Source organism: Aulonocara stuartgranti, assembly GCF_965226115.1.
Source record: "Aulonocara stuartgranti genome assembly, chromosome: 15".
NCBI lineage: Eukaryota > Metazoa > Chordata > Actinopteri > Cichliformes > Cichlidae > Aulonocara > Aulonocara stuartgranti.
This window is the reverse complement of record NC_138951.1, coordinates 23,163,465-23,183,016: the sequence shown is the minus strand read 5'-3', so window position 1 is coordinate 23,183,016 and position 19,552 is coordinate 23,163,465. Positions and strand designations below refer to the sequence as shown.

At 41.3% G+C, this 19,552-nt stretch overlaps 1 long non-coding RNA gene across 1 annotated transcript; it reads right to left on the bottom strand.

Annotated features, from left to right (window-relative positions):
* Positions 1–300: 300 nt before the first annotated feature.
* LOC309689606 lies at positions 301–18,680 on the bottom strand. The gene is made up of 3 exons (XR_014271447.1): positions 17,132–18,680; positions 1,749–1,897; positions 301–1,642 (listed from the first exon to the last, which is right to left on the bottom strand). It is a non-coding gene; the product is annotated as an uncharacterized lncRNA (long non-coding RNA).
* Between the last annotated feature and the right edge of the window lie 872 nt (positions 18,681–19,552).

The following is a 19,552-nucleotide window of genomic DNA, read 5'->3' as shown; positions in this document are numbered from 1 at the left end:
CTGTCCTCAGATGTCTCAGGGTCAACGCACAATAAAGTGGAGTGAAGCCTGTGTGAAAGTAAGCCCAGCCTCTCCTCATTCCCAGAGTGCTAATCACTGCCACTTTATGAAAGCCAGGGTGTTTGTGAGATCCTGCACATGCAAGGTGTACTAACTGTTGGTGTCTTATTTAAACTGGCTAACCATGAATGTAGTTTTTTACATGCAGAGTTATGAAAAAGTGCATCTTTAAACCCCAAATCATTTTTTTTACTAAGTATATACAAGTAGTTTTCATATGTAAATGTAACAAATCAGCAGGTGACACAATAACACTGTAACCTTATATGTTATGTATACATAAATACAAGCTATTTTATGAAAAGAGACATTTATAAGACTATGCAGTAACAAAATGGAGTGATATGTCTGTATTTTCACTGCCGATGAAGAAAGAAAAAGCACAGGCAAAAATAGGAACGTCTGTTATATGATGATTAGATCAGAAGCCATATGCTACTTACAGCTTTAAATAAAGTAGGACCTTTGAGAGGATGAAGGGTGCATTTGGAAGAGACTTGGGACTGGAACCATCTACATCGGCTGTGAAGAACAGCCTGGATGTCTGAAAGCTGCCAACATGGGCACTTGGAGGACACCCAGATGGAGACTCACTGGATCAGAAAACAGACTTCGTCATTTGTCCCGTAAACAAAAAACTCAGATCCAGGTAATGTGTGTGACTGCTGTGCAGAGATATTTTGGTTCAATCACTTCAATGACTTCGAAGAGGTTTAAACCATTTCACGTGAAATCAACAAAACAATTTAAACTCACAAAGAATAAAAAAAAACAAGGTTAAAAAAAATCTGAACATAAAGGGTGGAAAAACTCTAGAAAAGGAAGTCAATAGAAAATCATAATCACAATGAAACTGTTAATATATTTGTGAAAGTTCAAAATTCAGTGGCTGTAAAGAAAGCCGTTTATTTTAAATCCTATAAATAAACTGTTATCCTTATATTTTATTCCTGAGTGCTGAAACCTTTTTAGTGGCACCAAAAAAAGCTGAATTTCAACATCTGACATTTACAGTTTGGCTGCAAAGTAGTGCTAAATTTACAAGCTGCACTTTCAGCCAGTTTTACTCTGACTTTCTTTCTTCTTTCTTTTTCTTTTTCTATTTTAAAATGTTCATTTCTACAGGTCGTCACATTCAGTGCACCGGTGAGCCAAGTTGTCAAAATGATTTCACAGTATTAATTAACTTGATTATTTTATTCATTTTTTCACTTTGCCTGCTAAATATGAATTGAGGAGCTGAAGACATACTACTTTTTACCTAATCATGTTGTAGTATCGTTTCAACAATCAAGTTATTACATTGCTTAAGTTTTTAGATTCCACTTACTGAAACTCACAACACAGACAGCTGGACCTTTATCTGGAATTTCACTTTGACTTTTTTGTGGTAACTACAAAAATCCCTAAAAGCAAACATTCAAGCGTTCCTGCACCATCTGCACAAACCTACACAAACCCCCGAGGTCTACATGATGAAGACTAATGAGACGTGCAGGTCTGCTGGTACCGTCTGTCAACCCTCCATCTTCAGGTCTCCTTCTCTGCCTTGGTTGACTTCAGCTCCTGATCCGTCCTGTTGCTGATGGAGATAAGATTTGTTTTTAAAATCTGTTTTGTGTATTTTCATTAATGTTGCAGATTAGACTAGAACACCTCACAGGTGAGATATTTCAGGTACATCTTACTGGGAGGAGGCCCAGGAGCAGACTCAGGGCATGCTGAGAGATTATGCCTCTCAGCTGGCCTGAGAAAACCTCGGTGTCCCTCCCTCGGGTTGAGCTGCAGGAGTTGATCTAGGTGCAGGAGGTCCGGGCATCTCTCCTTAGACTGTGATCTAAACCCAGATAAGCAACAATAAATGGATGGATGCTACTCAAGCTTAATGCTCTAAATTCTGGTATATATTTGTGGTTTTATGGTGGTCAAAATTGAAATAAAATTTTAAAAAAAACAACAACAAAAAAAACAACCCAGACAAACAAGAAAAGTAAAGTTAAGGTAGTTTTTGTTTGACTAGATTTCCACTTTGATTAGCGATCTCGTCTTCCACGAAGATCACCAAATGTAGAGTGTAGGTTAACTGTTAAGACTATGTAAGCTGGACCCTGAGGTTTATTATAAACTGAGTTGCAGAGTTGCTTTCTACAAGGGGAATTTGTACAGTAGCTGGTGAGGAATGGAGGCTGGAGCTGGCACATGGCTCTGATGGTTGGGCTTTGGAGGGTTTAACAAGGTTGTGGGCACACTGATGAGGCGATGACTGCATGGTGGAGAACGGAGAGAAGAGTTGTGGTTTAAACGCTCCAAGCTTAGTGTGAAGATGAGCTTCAAGTGTGCCAGGTGATTTAGCATGATCTGCTATGCCCAGTGTAAACACCTACACCAGAGAGAGGGCTAAACAAACAGGAGACACGAGGAAGGAGAAAACCGAGGGAAACGAAGAGAAGAGGAAAAAAGGAAAGCGTTTTATTTCAAAGGCAATAATATGTCCGCATTTTTGTTCTTATTTATTTTCCTGGCAAAATTCTGAATTTCCTTTGCATTTATTTCGATTTTTTTTTACACCGTTTTACTTTCCAAGTGCAGCACTGAGCGTCAGTTTGTCATCGACTGCAACCTTATTTTGAGAATGGCCTGCAGTAATGTGGTATTGCCCTTCACGCTCCAGTGTGCAGTAACTATATCTTGCAGAATAGTTCAAAGCTGACAAGGTCCTTCGGTCAGAAAATTAAACCACATGCATAACTGCTGTTTAACCAAAGCGCTTTGGTCTCGTAAAAAGCAGTTTTTAATCAAAGAGACGCAGATAAGTAACAGGCATAATGTCCACAGAGGGGGTCGCTCTGCGGCTCTGCTCCGGCCTCTAACTTGCACCACAAACGAGAAGATGGTTCCAGTAAACAGCCAACAAACAACTTATCTGCATCCATATCTGGCACTGGTTAGATACTCACCCACAAATGGAACAGATTCACCGATTACAGATACGCTGATTCACTAACGGCACCTGTTTTTTATGTAATTCAACTCAGAGCTGGGAGGGGAAAACAAGACAGTCAGCAGTTTTTCAGGCAGGCAGATGCCAGCTGCTACCTGGAAGTCCTTGGCTCGGTTTGAAAGTGAGCAAGATTTGGTCCTTTTGATGGAATAATGTTACTCTCTCTCTCCCCCTTTTTTTCATTAAATAAATCCCAGTATCCCTGTGACTCAGGGTGTTTTATGAGGTCTAGGTTTCTTGATTGACTTCCAGGAAACAGAAGAAAAACAACATTTGTCATTTCTTCCAAATGGCTAAATCTGTGCATGCAGTACCTCAGTGAGCCAAAAGGGGTCAGTGTGTAACTGTGGTTCTGCAAGCAACTGTTAATTTCCCTCCTTTCTTTCTCTTCTTGTCGCTTGTTTTTCTGTCCTGTTTTTGTTTTGTTTTATCTTTTTTTCTTTTCTCTGCTTGCCTTCTCAGATATGAAGATGTTCCATCCTTCCTATCTCATATCGTCTTTCCTCTTTTCCGCCTCTTCTCCTCTTTATAGGAAATTTACTCCTCTGTCCCCTCATCTAAATCTTCCTTTGGCCCCCTCATGCATTTCTCTCTCTTCTTCTTTTGTTTTTTTTTTTCATCCATCTCAAACTCTCCCATCTGTTTAAATGTCTAGTTTTTCCCATCATCTTCTGGCATAGTTATCATTTCCTTCCCTCCCTTTTACTGCTTGTTCAGAATAACACTCTCCTCTCCCTCTCGATCATCCTTTTGCAAATTTCCCAACTCCATTAGTGTCGACTCTCCTCCCTTTTATAACTTCAGTTATTAAAGTTTCAGTTGTATCATTTCTGCACATTTTATCTCTCACGTTTGTTTTCTTGTTGAAAGAGGGAGGATTTTCCACACCTTTCCTATCCTTCTTCTTCTCTCTGTGCCATTCTCCTCTTTCGTGTCTCCTTATGTATGTCTCCTCTACATTTTTGTCCTCTCTCCCGTCTCTGTTTCTCTCACCACATTAAAATCTTCCATTAACCTTTGTCTCGCTTCCCTTCTTCTTGCTATTTCTCCTTCTACTTCAGCTCGTCTAATCTTCTCATCTCTATATATTTTATCTTTTTTTAATTGCTTTTGGAGATCATGGGAGAAAGCTTTTTGTTGGGTTGCCCATTTTATCTCATCATTTTTCTCCTCTCATCTGACCATGTTTGCTATTTTCTTCTTCTTCTATTTTTTTTAAACAAATGTTTGTTTATAAGAGCAGTTGCCCTAATAAGTAAATTTGCATCTGTTTTTGTCCTCCTATCCACTCTCTCGTCTCCTTTGTCCAGTTTATTCAGGAAGCACAGCGAGGCTCCTCTCCCGTATTTCTCTGGGTTAATTTCACCTCCTCTTCTCTCCACTTAAAAGACAAAGGAATTAATTTTAGAATTCTTCATGCTGGCATCTCCCTTAGAGAAAAAAAGAGCTATCACTTCTTTCCATTTGGACACACACACACACACACACACACACACACACACACACACACACACACACACACACACACACACACACACACACACACATAGTTGGGAAGGATTTTTTGCTAATTCCCTCTCTTTTTCCTGGCAGCTAAATATGGAAAGTTGTTTATTCCAATGAACAGATGCCTCTATGACACACAAACACACACACAGAGCATCAAAGACACACATACACATATGCACACAGACCTGTAAAGTAGACATATCACATTCAAACACAGAGACCACCCGTGGCTCCGGGTGTGTGTGTGTGTGTGTGTGCGCGTGCGTGTGAGACACACACTGAGTTGTGTGTTTCCCACTAAACGAGGCAGTGATCAGCTGAAACATCACACTTTGCCGTTTGATGTGATGCTTCCTCCTCCCGCAGGGAATAAAACTCCAAATATTCTCATTCCTTCTTCTCCTGCGCAGAAGGAAAAATGTGATCTGAGCAGATTTTTTAGGCGGGTATGTTGGATCGCTCAGGCGAGGACAGGCTAAAACCACACTCGGGCCAGATTTACCCTTTGTCAAGTCTCGCCTCTCCTCCGCGCTCCTTGGTTACGGTTGCTCGGTAGAACAAACAATAACCAAAGAGAGTCTGTTTCCATTGAAAACACCTGTTGATTTAATTGACCCGTATTTCTATTCAGCCTCATTCAGCCAGTGTGGTTTCTATCAGAGTAGCAGACGATGAAATGACTGTTCATTATGAATAGCTATAAAACCCAATAAAATTCATTATCAGCGCCATCTAGGGTGCTGATAATGTTCAGAATTAGTTCACAAACATACAACCATAAGTAACCAAATTTCACTGTCATAGGTGGAGTTGTCCTGCAGGACATGATATTTTAGAGCAGTTTAGAACAGCAGGGTCAGCACTGCAAGTCTCCAAGTCTTTGCATAGTCCAAAAACATGCGCACTGGATGAACTGGTGATTGTAAATTGGGTGAGGTGTCAATGTATGTTCGTCTCCATGTGTTTGACCTGCAGCTTGGTGACCTTTTGCCCTATGACAGTTGATGGAGGAAGATGAATGGATAACATATGTCTATATTAAAATATCCAATTTAATGACATTAAAAAGCATGTCTGCAGTTTGTGACTCTATGGATAATTTCCATCAATTTGACTCCGATGCTTGATGGCAGCTGTTGTCAATCACTGTCCACCAATTAGAGTCACTGAACTTTACTTTTTTCAACTGTGTTTGTGTGGTTGGTGCCTCTCAGAGGATTTTTAATGAATTACCTGACCAGTAATACCTACTAGTATGTCTTGATGTGTGTTACAGACAATCCAAGAAGTTTGTGCTTTTGTTTAGGTGAGCCAAATTATTTTATTAATCTTTTACTCAGCAGTAATTTGCAGGTACATTACAGCCACATCTGTATCTGAAGCCACAAAACATCGTAATATAAACTTGTTTAGAAATTATTACCTCAGGATGGACTTGGTTGCAAAATAACCACTTTTTACACATATTTATATTGTATTTATAATTATGATAATAACTCTTTGGGTCAAACATAACACTTGTTCATCCAAATGCCACACAGCAATCACAACAGTTGTCGGCACCTTCACACTCTTTATTCACTGTCAGCTTGGCCTTGTGTGGCTGCAGCTTCAGTGCCACTTCTCAGTCACTTGTCAATAAAGACAAATTAAACTTCCAATTCCATTTCCTCTCAGCACAAACACATTACAAAAAGAAAATGCCCGTCCCTCAGAGACTCTTGTCATATTACATCAGCGATGGCGAAGGCCAACCCGAGGATAAAGTCTGCTTAAAAGCTCAAACACCCAGAAGTACGACCTGTTAAAACTCAGAGATGAATTCATAAATCATTCACGTTGTGATTGGTATTATGCAGGAATAAACAGTGTAAATGTGAGTAATAGCAGATGTACGAGTCAGTAATCTGCTGACTTTATACTCAACAAAATCAAAATCGACCCTCACATGATGAAGTGTCAGTGTGATTTATTTAAATTGGAATTACTTGATAATCTCTCAGAGTCTGACGGTGAAAAAGCCAGGGGATTAAAAGGGGTATTATCACTCTTTAAAACTTTATAAGGGCAGGTTTTCACATGTGAAGTTGACCTGTAAGATCATATCAAGGTCTAAAACTATTTCCACCACCTTGGGAGCTGGATCATGTGGAGTTGTTTGTACTTAACAGGGACCATGAATGGTCCATAGTGATTTTTTTTAATGGTGATAAATAAGAGGGAGGATATGCGACGGTCAAAGCTAAGTTTTAACTCTGGGAAAAAATCTGTGTCCACTTCTTTGTGCATATACAAATAGGAATGTATTTACAATGCAGGAGCAGACACTAAAGGTTCATTCCAGGACACGTCACTCTGTTAACCCGAATTATTGTTACTAGTGTGACCTTATGGGTCATGCTAACTTTGTACATCTTGATGCATTCTCAATCATTCAGGAAAGTTAGTCTCCAAAAGTTGATTCTGTTCATCTGGACGTAGCATTTTTGTGGGAGAAACGTTTCGTCACTCATCCAAGTGACTTCTTCAGTCTCAGCTGACTGTTTCTCCAATCTTATAAACAGTACATTTGCATAATGACTGAAACCAGCCCACTGAAGGAACAATGGGCTGGGAGGTCAGTTCCTTAATCATAATTATGCAAATTCTCATGACCATTGATCAGCAACCACTGACCAAAACCCACTGACCAAAACCCACTGACCAAAACCCACTGATCAAAGACCACTGATCAACGGCCATGAGTACCATTCACAGAGAATTGGGGAATGGCTGCAATCACAGCATTGTAAGATGGCGAAAGATGTACCCTTTGGCCCGCTGGTGGGCAGCTCTGAACACCACATCCAGAACACCCTGGATTTTGTTGAGAAGGTGAGAGATGTCATTATGGAGGCAGATGAAACCATGGTCTTGTACGACGTTACATCTCTCTTCACTTGCATCCCGGTCACGGTAGCGTTGGAGGTAGTCCGTAAGAGATTACAGGATGACACCAACCTCAGCAACAGGACCACTCTCAGCATCGACCAAGTGTGTTTGCTTTTGGAACTGTGTCTTCATTCCACCTACTTCACATACAAGGGTCAGTTCTACAGGCAGAAACACGGGTGTGCCGTGGGCTCCGCAGTTTCACCCATCGTGGCCAATTTATACATGGAAGAAGTGGAAAAGAGGGCTTTGCTATCCTACCCTGGAACACCACCAAGCCATTGGTTCAGATATGTCGATGACACCTGGGTGAAAATCAAATCTGAGGATGTACTACACTTCATGGATCATATTAACTCGGTGGACCGACACATCAAATTCACCAGGGAGGTTATGAAAAGGGGCAGGTTAGCCTTCTTAGACTGTGAGATTTCCATCAGTAATGGGGGACATCTAAAAGCTGACGTGTACCATAAACCTACACATACGGATCAGTATCTAAGGTTTGACTCTCATCATCCACTGGAGCACAAACTGGGTGTCATCAGGACGCTACAACACAGAGCGAACACCATCCCCACAGACACAGCGGCCAGGAAAGCTGAAGAACAGCACATCAAGAAGGCCCTGAGTAAATGTGGTTATCCCAGCTGGACTTCTGTCAAAGCAGGAAAGGCACCTAAAGAAAGCTCCAGCCGATCCAGGAGAGAAGGATGACTGGTGCCCAGGCGAAAACCTATAATGATCCCATATGTGTCAGGAGTGTCAGAGCAGTTGAGACGGATTTTTTCTAAACACCAGGTCTCTGTGGCTTTTTAACCCCAGAACACGGTGCGCCAAAAATTGGTCCATCCCAAGGATCGGGTCCCCCGACACAAACACAGTAACATAGTGTACGCTGTTAAGTGCCAGGAGGATTGCCAGGATTTATACATCGGGGAAACCAAACAACCTCTGGCGAAGCGGACGGCACAACACAGAAGAGCTACCTCGTCTCACCAGGACTCTGCGGTCTATTTACACCTACAGGCCAGTGGACACTCTTTGAAGGATGAGGATGTGCACATCCTGGACAGGGAGGAACGCTGGTTTGAGCGCGGAGTCAAGGAGGCCATTTACGTGAAAAGGGAAAGACCATCTCTGAATCAAGGAGGGGGCCTAAGGGTACATCTTTCGCCATCTTACAATGCAGTGATTGCAGCCATTCCCCAACTCTCTGTGAATGGTACTCATGGCCATTAATCAGTGGTCTTTGATCAGTGGGTTTTGGTCAGTGGTTATTGATCAACGGTCATGAGAATTTGTATAATTATGATTAAGGAACTGACCTCCCAGCCCATTGTTCCTTCAGTGGGCTGGTTTCAGTCATTATGCAAATGTACTGTTTATAAGATTGGGGAAACAGTCAGCTGAGACTGAAGAAGTCACTTCGATGAGTGACGAAACGTTTCTCCCACAAAAACGCTACGTCCAGATGAACAGAATAAACTTTTGGAGACTAACTTTGTACACTTTAACGGTTTTGTTGAGCTTCGGGGGAAAGTCACACAAAGTCACTGGTTTATCTGCACGATAGCACAAGATCTCTACACTCAGGTAGGTGATACAAAGATTATACACAGCTGTGGCACAAAAATGGGTGGGAAACAGAATAGAGGCAGGAAGTAGAATAACTTGGTTATGTCAAAAGTGTTTTCCAAATTAAACATGAAGTGACAAAACTGAAACCAAGCATACCTTACATAATAAAAGATACTTTATATCATTTTGTGTTAGTTTAAACTTCTTAGCTTTTTTCAGCTTAGGTACAAAAAAGATCTTTTGCTTACTAGAGTTACAGGTTCATGATTCCCTATAAACAAACACTTGGTGATGGTGGGGAGGAACAACTTTTTTTCTCAGGTCTCAGATGAGGGCACTCATTTCCTGCATCTGGTTTAGGGGGTGAGAAGAAAGTCAAGGTGGAAAACAAGAGTACTGAGTGACCATTAAAAACAAACAGGACAAAATGTGACTACGGGAAAGGGAAAGGTAATGGTGAGGGGAGAAGAAATTCTTAGTGCATCATGGAAAGTCCCCCAGCAGCCTGAGCCTACAGAGGCATAAGTAAATGATGGTTCAGGGTCACCTGATTCAGTCTTATCTATGAGATTTATGAAAAACGAAAGTTTGAAGGCTAACTGGGTTTGGGTTTTGAAATGTTTGCTCTCTGTTGGGGTAATATGATGCTACAAGGTCTTTAAGGTACGATTAGGCCTGATTGACTCGTTGAAATCTAACTGTACGGGGGAAGACGGATTTAAATTCAGTTCTGAATTCAACAAGCAGCTAATTAATAGAAGTCAGGTATGATCTCGCTCTTTGTTTAATGTCACTGGGGAATTCTGGTCACGGTCAATTGTTTTAAGGCTTGTTAGCATTGACAGCAGAAATCAGGAGCATGGTTATCTGGGCCACAAATTCATGCTTCAAGCACTGGTCATTGTTTACAGTCAGATTATAAGTATATTTTTAAAAGATACAAAAAGACAAATAACTGATAATAGGTGATGGGCTGCAAACAGAAACCAGAAGGCTTCCGGCAACCTAATTACTCACGTAGTTTTGTTAGATGCTGAACAATTACAATAATCACCGCCCGGTGATTGACTGTAAGACTGGGACTGTAAGATGCCCAACTCAAACAACAGTTAAATATGGCTGGGCTGTGAAAACGGTGTTGATAAAAATAGCCACATATTCAGTTTTAAATACTATATGTGTTGCTTTATCCGTAAGCTGACATTTTCAGCATGAGCCAGAGAAATCTCCTAAAATTTGGCAGCGGGAGAAAACCCTACTTTATCTTTAGAGTTAATTACAGCTAGGAAAAATGCTGCAGCTAAACGTGGTATTCCCTTTCACAGACACACACACACACGCGGGCGTCCCACCACAGGCTGTCTGCTGCTAACCATTAAGGCATGTAAACAAGGCGATTTGGGTGACATACAACCAGAAATGAGAGCTTTCCCAGGGTGCGCTCACAGATCTATCCTGTGTTCGTTGGCTTGCGGCTCTGACAGAGCGGCGTCGATAGCGTGACTTTGCAAAATAACTCCCAGTTGGGAAATGACATGCTCAGCAACTTGTTTGGTGTAATTGGCTCTTAAGTACTTTCTGACAAATCATAATAGTCAGTGTTTGTGACAAGAAATGTGACTGCAGAGCCAGCAGAGGAGATATCTTTAAGATCGGGTGATCCCCTGAGCAGGAAAATGTTGGTTTTTCATTTTTATTTTTATTTTCTTCCTTGCTGCCAACAACAAGGAAGAAAAAAAATGTGAAACTGCAGCTTTGCTTTCATTATTTTAGATACACTGAATTATGACTGCACTTTGTTTAATGTTAATATGTTTGTCCACAAACATGACTGCAACTTTGGAGATGGGCGACCACCGTTTGGCCAGCCTTCAGGCCTGTCACAAGTGACTCTCTGAACTGGTGCCGGTTATCAGAGACAACCAAACATCCACAGGAATATGGTATCATTACTTCTAGGCAGGATTCGGACTTAGAGGTATTCAGAAATAATCCCATAGATGGTAGCTTAGCACCAATGGCTCCTCATGGAGTTCTGCGTACTGAGCAGAATTCCTATTGCAACAACAGATCATCAGCAGGGTAAAACTAACCTCTCTTATGGAGGTCTAAATCCAGCTCACTTCCTGTGAGAGGAAGAGCGACAGAGAAGCAACGCTGCTATGACTGCTTGTTCGCCACAAGTCAATTATTCCTCTGGTAACTTTTCTGATATCTCCTGCCTAAAACACCGAAAGCCAGAAAAGTCATGAGACCTCACTTTTGGGTGTTGGTTAGCACTTTTGTTGTATTTAGTCCTCTTCTAGACAAAATAATGACAGCTTCGTGTCAGGGTTGAGCCAACTAATTGGAGTGATGTTGCATGTTGCATGCGGCACCACAGTCAGTCTGGAATTTTATAATATTGTTGTCCATGAGCATGCTTGCAAAGAGCTGAGAATCATTCACTCTTTTAGTGTCCACTTCATTTACATTCTCTGTCACTACTTTGATACACAGAGATGTTTTTTCTCATTCTGCCTCCTTGTGTACAAGTTTCTTTTTCCTATGTTCTGAGCATGCTTTACATTTAGCTGTGAAGCGATTGTTTCTGCCACATTTTTTGCATTTCTCACCATACACTGGACATCTGAGTTTGGTTTTTTCATGTGATTTCCCACAGTACCTGCAGTCCACTGTGCTGCTTTGTCTCTGGCTAGCTGTTCCTTGGATAGCAATGAACCTGTCCTGAGATGGCTTTGTTGATCTCCTGGGAGAACTCTGCTGCCCTGCAAAGCTGTATGCATGTGTCAAGTATCAAGCTTTTCTCCCGCAGTAGTCTCTCCGTCATGTTGGCATTATGAATCCCACATGTTGAGTGAGTCTCTCAATGTCCAGAAATTGCAAAATTTGTCAGCAACAGCTCAGTGACATAGGTGTTGGTAGGTGTCAATCATTAAAACAGATTATTATTGATTTTTAAAATCTTTTTTGAGTTTCATGTGTACCTATTTTCAGTGATATCAATAGTGGGAAATTAACAAGGCATATAATCCTCTCTTTTTGCCATGTTTTTCAAATAACCTGTATTTGACAACAGCATAATGAAACTAGTTTTGGTGTTGCGTCTTGACCGTCTCCAGTTAGTCCAGAATGCTGCTGCAAGGCTTTTAACTAAGACATGGAAAAGAGCGCACATTACACCAGTGTTACGTTCTGTCACTGGCTTCCAGTACATTTTAGAATTCATTTTAAAATCTTGGTACTGACTTTTAAAGCTTTGAATTGTGATGCCCCTGCCTACATTTCTGATCTTTTAGAACGCAGCCTGAGATCATCTAATCAAAGGCTGTTGGTAGTCCCACGAACTCGTTTTAAGACCAGAGGAGATAGATCTTTTAGAGCGGTGGAATGCTCACCCTCCATCATTACGTTGCCTTGATTGTATTTATTCTTTCAAAAAGCAGCTTAAGACTCATTTATTTAGATTGGCTTTTAATTAGATTTGTGCTGTGTTTGATTATTGATGTATTTTATGTATTTCTGTTTCTATATTACTGTGAAGAACTTTGTGGTTTTTATCTTGTAAAATGTGCTATATAAATAAATTGATTTGGTTTGATCCCTCTACATAGATTTTAACAAAGTCCACAACCGCTGCCACCATCTTGTTGACATTTTTTCACATAGAGGTGACAGATTCAAGTGCAGCACGATTCAAATATCAGTCTCCAAGCAAGACAATTATTGTCCCATTTTCAGATTCTGTGCGATCTTATATGACTCTGAACTCATACTGTACAAGCAACAAAGCCTACTGTCTGTCTGTGGTTTGTTAATTTACAGTTTCCATCTTAAGTTTGTTTATTTTGTGCCTTCATCCCTTCGTTGAGTCTTGGCCTGTCTCTTCCATCGTCAAACGCGAACACCAACACAACATATTCGTCTATATATATTTCCACAGAAGCAGAAGTGGACTGACACTTATAATGCACTGGTATTACTGACCACTTAAAGCACTTTAGACTACAAGCCACATTCACCCATGCATTCATGTCTTTGGACTGTGGGAGGAAACCCACACAGAAAGGCGCCGGCCTCCAAAGCCAAAGGCTTCATGCTGTGAGGCAACACCAGGGGGGCACGGAGCAAATGGCGTGGGGTGGATTTAAACTCGGGCCACCGCAGTAAGGATTTAATCGCACAGTACATGTGGAGCATGCTCAACCAGGAGAGCTGCTCCAGTGCTGCACCTTTGAAAGTCAAATGGTTCATTTTGGAGACCAATAACAAGAAATGCATCGTATCACGTGCCCACTCAGCAATTCACTGAAAGGTAACCACATCGGGTCAACAGTATCCACCCCCATTACATCACTTAAATGTAAGTGACTGCATATTCATCCTCCAGTGGGCAGAAACAGATTTTAGGATTTAATCAGAAAGCAGTGGAAACCAGTGAGATAAAAGTGTTTATCCAAAAGCAGTCTTGTTAAACATAAGGCCCAGGGGCCAGAATCGGCCTGGCAAAGACGCCACTCTGGCCCACTGGACGGCTTTGGAAAATGTAATGCAGAGTGTAAATTTTAGTGCAGGTTTTACAGCTTTATTGTCCCCCTGATCCATTCATACTTTGCCAAAGTAATTAAGCAGTGGCTAAATACTTAAATGACAGGAAGGTTCCTGCTTTTTCACTGTCTACAATAGAAATTTCAATTTTTAATAAGAGGATCAACAGTGGAAAAAAATTCTGCAATTAAAAAAAACTTTTTGTAATTTTGTTTTGCAATTACAAGTGAGTCTGGGCATTGAGCTACCAGAATGTATGTTTTCTGTAATTTTACACTTTGATTTCTTATAATTTAGGCCCAAAGAGTCTGACAGATTTCTTTCATTTACTATGACAGCATTTCTTTATCTTGTAGAAAAACTGAGATGTAGTGTAGAAACTATGCTTCTTTTTTTCTTCTATTAAGATATCCAAGGGATTAAGTATGTAGTTAAACTTCTTTACAATGGCAGAGAGGTGAGTTTAACTACTCCAGCCACTTCAAAGATCAAAGTGGGCTGTGATATGAAACGAGTTTGACATCCTTGTCCTAAAGCCTCAACTACAGCTGGGTAACTGCTGACTCAGTCATTGGCTAATTGGACTTAGCTTGCTCAAAATGTAAAGAAGTCTTCATGCTTTAACATTGTTATTCACACGCATGCAAACAACAAAACACATTCTTACAAACAGAGAAACAAAAGCAGTCACACACACACACAGATGCTATAAAGCAACGACGCGCTGAAGTCTCAGGGGAGATTTCCATATGCTCGCAGCGCTGAACCATGAAAACTACACTCGCGCTCACACCCTACAAACTAGTGATGAAAGTGATTCCTCCAAACGCTAATCATGACTAAAATAACTCGCTTGATCATCCTCTATCAAAGGCCACGGGACTCACCGACATGTGGACAGACTGACAGAATAAATGTAAGTTGACACCAACCCAGTTGTGTCAACAAAAAAGAAAAAAAAAAACATACAAAAAAAGAGATGTAGACAGGTAGACATATGTGGGACATGGCTAACAACAGGGACTGTATTAAAATTAGAAAAATGAGTGAGACAGAAAAGAGGGTGAAGGCAGAATAAAGACATTAATACTGTTGGAGTCGCATGTGCCAAAGACTTATTAGCTGACCTTGTTCAAAGACTGTTTTCCAATAGTGTTCATGTTAGACAGTTGGAATTAGTGCTCCTGCTTCTGGTGACATTAAAATCGGACCTATTATTATTATTTATTCTTTGTCAGTACTGCTTTTGGCATTACTACAAGTATAATCTATTAATAAGCACTGGGGGAATGAATCCCTTCCACAGTGCTTAATAATCACCATCTTGTGTTCTTTTGTTTGCAACACATGGACAAGACGTTGAACGGGGTACTTCCTAGAAAGTGTCCCTTATTTATTTATTTTTTTTGCATTCTTCAAATGTAATGGAAATGAGATGGAAATAAAGCACCGCTGGCTAAAACCGTCTTCAACAATAGTTTGTTTTCGAGGCTGAAAGACATCATCCTGACAACAGCTGGGCATGCTCTTTTGGTCTCTTATTTTTTTGCAGCGCCAACACAACACAAGCATCCATCAAAAATTTAAACATTCATTGTTCTTGCATTCAAGTTTTTATTTGCTGCTGTTGGGCTCAAAAACAATTGAAACATGTCAGAAATAAATTTTCAGCTTCTAAGCTTTTGAGGGAAAAAGGCATTGGACGTGTTTGATTGACGGCTGAGTCAGAGGAGGCACAAAACTGAATGTGAACAAATTTTCAAAGACATGCCAAGCAGCCAAGCGTCAGCTCCGAAGTGTGAAAATGCACAAGACACTGTGGACAATGTGTGTCTTTTACTGTGTATTTTGCTGTGGGTTGTTTTTTGTTGTTTTTTAAATGTTTCTAGTTTTAGGATGACCACACGAGCACAGTGCAGTTCAATTTTATTTTTAAATCTTCATATTGTAAGGTAGGGACTCTAAAATAGCAGAGAGAAAACCCCAACAATCAGACAAGCCCCAATGATCAAGCGCTTTGTGACAGTAGGAAAGAAAAACTTCCTTTCAACAGGAAGAAACATCCAGCCGAACCAGGCTCAGGGAGGGCCGGCCATCTGCCGCGACTGGTTGGGCGTGAAGAGAGGGAAACAAGACAAAAGACACACTGTGAGGATGATCGTTACTCCTCACCACGAGGCAACAGGAAAGAGGACCATACAGTTAGAAGTCCAACATATATGTGATGATGAAGGTTTAGGTAGAGGTTACAGGATAGCAAGAATATTCTAAATATGAATGATGAACCACATTTGTTGAATGAACGGGGAGAAAAAAAGGCCTGGTACATATATTGAGGAATACTGAGAGAATGGGAAGTAGGTTTGGTAAATCCAGACATCACTGCAGGGAAGGAAAGTGGGAAACTGGATGGGAAAGAAAGTCAGCAGGCATGTGGTAGATGGATGGAAAATGGCAGGGAGGAGTTAATGCGACTGACAGCTGACTCCCAGTCGGCATTGATGTGGGGAGGCTCTGACACATGTGGATTTACAAGCTGCTTCTCCCCACCTGCCGCTGAGGGGATTGTCAGCATGTTCATGCATTTCCCACACATCCACCCTTCGTGCTCTGCTGTCAGCCATTAGGAATCACCAGGGCAGCGACAAGGACATGATCCCTCACAGGCTCCCCACCTGCCAACACTGCCAACTGTGTTCGAGAGAGCGCAGAGCCAAGACAGAAGCACCACTGTTGGGAATTACATATGGGTCTCAGCAGTTGTGGGTAAGTGGTTTTCTCAAACAGTATGGCGCCCCTTGCTGGGTGCCTGAAAAGAACATGATGGTTTTTCCATATGGCAGCTTGGTGAGCTTAGTGACAGATGTCCATATTTGCGTTTCATAATACTTCACCAAAGACATAAATATGTCAACAACTAAATGATAAGGAATCCTAATACAATCATAAACCAAAACTAGCTCAAATACAAAGTCAACAATCTCTTAAATGGTTGACAACAGATTATGTGATGTTATTATGTTGTAGGTTAAAAGCACGATGACACATGCCTGCGAGAAGGTCATTTTTCACATGTGCAGGTATTCACTGTTACACCAAATGACAACACTCTGGGCCTAAATTCAACTACTTCCCTCGTCAATCTACCTAGCACACAAAGCAGCAACCAGGCAGCTCACGCTCGTGCTGGAGGGGATTTACATTCTTGCAGGAAAATCTACTCAAGAGGCTGGATTCTCCTATCCGGTCGTTAAGTGATGACGTGATGAATCCTACTTCCGGGCCTAAAGTAGTCTGCGTTTAATATGGCTTTTGTGTTGTTAACATGTTTAATGTTATGTATTTTCTTCTATTTAATCTCAAAAAGCTCCTAAAATAGTCAGTGATCACTGTTGACCTCCCTCGGCTTTTATTACCGCTAATCATTTATTTAAGATCAGTTTTTAAAACCTTAGGATGTAACTACAGCCCAGCCCATGCAGCAGTATATGAATGACTAACCTCGTATTGTGGATGGATTATCTCCGTTGTTCTCCTGGCTGAAGTTTGGTTCTTTTACAGCATCCTGCCATGCGATTACATTTGTTCCTGACCACCGAGAACACTCACGTTAACTTTTATCGAGTGGAAAAAGGTTAGCTTGTTTATATTATGCTAACATAGCTGTGTCGCTAGCAGTCACGTAGCACATCATTATATACCAGCTAGCCAAACTTCAGTAACCCTACAAACGTCACTGCTGTTTAGTTTTCTGTCTTCATTTATGTTGGAAGTGATAACAGAGCTGTGCGTTTTAATTTGTTTCCAAAACCCCGCAGTCAGGACATGCTATCCGGTTGTTCAGTCTGACGTCACTAGCCGTGTCTGGGTCTAAACTCCGCTGCAGGTCCATATATCAAACGATCACTATGGCATTACTGAGAGTTGAAAAACTGTCTAAAGTCTTTCATCTTTAATAAAATGATCAGCGTTCTGCTCTACCAGGTGTAACAATTGAGTTTAACATCCAGGCATCCATGAAAACGGAATTTATGACATTTAACGGAGTTAGAAGTTAGCAGGGAGTTAGCTCGCTAGCTTCTATCTAAATACAATATAGCATGTCCTGACTGCGGGGTTTTGGAAACAAATTAAAACGTACAGCTCTGCTATCACTTCCAGCATAAATGTCATGGTCCTGGGCCGTGTTGGCCCAGTATTCTTAGTTCTCTTGTATTTTTGTATTCAGTTCCCTGTTTAGGTTCTGTTTCCTGAGTTGCCCTGTTATGTGGTTCCCTGTGTGCTTTCCCTTTGTGACTCTCACCCCCTGTGTGCCCCTCTATGTATTCATGAGCCCTTGTCCCCTTTCGTGTTTTATTCCATGTTTTCCCCAGCCTGTTATGTCTGTGTTCTCCCCGTGCTCTCTCCTCCTGTCTGAACCTCTGTACTTCCTGTTTTACTTTGACAGTCTCTCGTCAGTATGCGTCATGTTGTGTTCACTCCTGCCCTGTCTCGTTATGATTATCTGTGTCAGCTGTGTTCCCCGTGTGCTCCCACTTCCCTCGTTAACCCTCTGTGTATTTATGTCTGCGTCTCCCTCAGTTCTGTGTCGTAGTCTCCCTCATGCTGCGTGGATTTCCCTGTGTCTCTCTCCAAGTATTAGTTTATTGTGCCCAGTTTAAGTTTTGTATTTTCCTGTCATCTTGTCAGCAATAAAGCTGCCTTTTGAGTTCATCCCTTGAGTCCGTGAGTTTTGCGATTGGGTCCTCATCCTGCCTGCCACACAGCCGAACCATGACAATAAATGAAGACAGAAAACTAAACAGCAGTGACGTTTGTAGGGTTACTGAAGTTGGGCTAGCTGGTATATAATGATTTGCTACGTGACCGCTAGCGACACAGCTATGTTAGCATAATATAAACAAGCTAACTTTTTTTCCACTCGATAAAAGTTAACGTGAGTGTTCTCGGTGGTCAGGAACAAATGTAATCGCATGGCAGGATGCTGTAAAGGGACCAAACTTCAGCCAGGAGAACAACGGAGATAATCCATCCACAATACGAGGTTAGTCATTCATATACTGCTGCATGGGCTGGGCTGTAGTTACATCCTAGGTTTTAAAAACTGAGGTTTAATTAAATGATTAGCGGTAATAAAAGCCGAGGGAGGTCAACAGTGGTCGCTGACTGTTTTAGGAGCTTTTTGAGATCAAATAGAAGAAAATACATAACATTAAACATGTTAACAACACAAAAGCCATATTAAACGCAGACTACTTTAGACCCGGAAGTAGGATTCGTTGCGTCATCACTGAACAACCGGATATTGTGTTTCGATAGAAGCTAGCGAGCTAACTCCCTGCTAACTTCTAACTCCGTTAAATGTCATAAATTCCGTTTTCATGGATGCCTGGATGTTAAACTCAATTTTTACACCTGGTAGAGCAAAACGCTGATCATTTTATTAAAGATGAAAGACTTTAGACAGTTTTTCAACTCTCAGTAATGCCATAGTGATCGTTTGATATATGGACCTGCAGCGGAGTTTAGACCCAGACACGGCTAGTGACGTCAGACTGAACAACATTTACAGTCGTTATCAGATAGCAACTTGGGGTGAAGGATCCAACTACCACCCTTCCGATTAGTGGGTGACCTGCTCTACCTCTTGAAATGACAGTTTCAAGACAACATGTTGTAAACTATTGTGGGTTGCAGCTTTACAACCCACTCTCATTAGCTTGTGTGCATATCTGATATCTGCTTTCTTTGGAGTTTTAGCTGCTCCTCTGCCTGCCCTTGGTTTTTCCATGTGTGCATATGGAAAGGCAAGTGGGTCCCAAACGAGCAAGTGAAAAAAACAGGCAAGAGAGGCAAAAGATGCCAAGAGGTCCAGCAATAATTACCTCCTATATTTTTCTATAAGCAACACTTCGCAAAGTA